Here is a 1396-nt window from a genome sequence, read left to right as displayed (position 1 = left end):
TAACAATTCTTCACCATAAATATGGTGAATAAAAAATATTCAGGAAGAGGAGTAAAGAAGAGTGTAAAAGATTTAATGTTGTGTCACATTCCAGCTGAGCCATTTCAGTGAGATAAATGTAAGTGGATGGAATATTACTTACCATTTGCTACAGAAATTCAACTGGAACTGGGCTAGCTAGATGATCTCTGGTGAAACCATTTCTTGTTACCTTCTACAGTACCTTACAAGTACTTTATCACTGTAAGCTAAAGAAACTTGTTATATATCATTTCTACTCTTTACACCATCAAACTATGTATTCATAGTTTCTATTTACATGTTGGTGTACTGATCCAGCCTAATTTGTTTTGGCTGTTGAAACAGAGCAGTATCAGCGACCCATTGAGTTTATTAATATGGCCATTCATGATGCTTGCCAAATCACCAATGGTGTATGGTAGTTGTATTAGGTGTGCTGTCACACCCACTGGCACCAAATTTCAAGCAGGGTTATAATAAAGGGTTTCTGTTAAGATTCATAATTAAATTGAGTAAGGTTAATATTTATAATGAATTTGCCATTTCCAATGGGCATGCTGCATACACCTGGAATATATGCCCCTGCAAATCGCATGCATGTATGTATACTTTAATATCATCATCATTTAACATCCATTTTCCTTGCTAGCATGGTTTAAACAGTTTGACAGGATCTGACAAATCACAAGTCTATGTTGAGTTCTAAACTCTGCTTTGGCATGGTTTCTGCAGCTGAATGCCCTTCCTAATGCTAACCACTTTACAGTGTATTAGATGCTTTTTCCATGACATCACCACTTGTAATGCCACTAAGTAGCTCAGAAGACAAAGAAAATGTCCCCTCAGCTAAGTTTGGTTTATAGTTTGGGAGGAACGTGGTTTTATGCGGGGTATTGAGAAGTAAAAATATGGTAGGACAGGAAAAAAAGAGTCTTTTTATATAATAGTGTGTCGGAGTAATTGGAAAGACAAATAAAAATGATGGTGACAAGGTGTAAGGGCTTACTCTGAAGATACAAAAAAGGTGAGTATAAAAAAGAATACAAACAGGATTGGGAAGGGCAGGTGGGTAAGTTTATAAGAATGTGAGAGGAGAGTGAAAGATGACTAATAGAAAGTGGGTAGAGGTGAGGATAGTGGTGAACAAAAGTGGGGATGTGGACAGTGGTAAATATCAGTTTGGTGGAGTAAGGGGAAAGAATAGGAGTGGCTCAGGAAGTAGGAGGTGATAAGTGGGGATGAATAAAAATGTAGATAGACGAGAAGTAGAGGGATGATGTGTCTGGTGAGAGAGAAAGATATGTTGGTGACAAATGGAGGTTAGAGGTGGGTATTGTGAGTGGCAAGCAAAGTTAAGAGCAGTGTAAATGCCAGA

At 37.7% G+C, this 1396-nt stretch overlaps 1 protein-coding gene across 2 annotated transcripts in view; it reads left to right on the top strand.

The window, feature by feature from the left end:
- Positions 1-1396, top strand: part of LOC106883588 (ethanolaminephosphotransferase 1) — an 89843-nt gene that overhangs the window by 77657 nt on the left and 10790 nt on the right. The window lies entirely within an intron of this gene.

Source organism: Octopus bimaculoides, chromosome 9 (assembly GCF_001194135.2).
Source record: "Octopus bimaculoides isolate UCB-OBI-ISO-001 chromosome 9, ASM119413v2, whole genome shotgun sequence".
Classification (NCBI taxonomy): domain Eukaryota; kingdom Metazoa; phylum Mollusca; class Cephalopoda; order Octopoda; family Octopodidae; genus Octopus; species Octopus bimaculoides.
The sequence above is the reverse complement of the archived record's forward strand: the minus strand, read 5'-3'. Positions and strand labels throughout refer to the sequence as shown.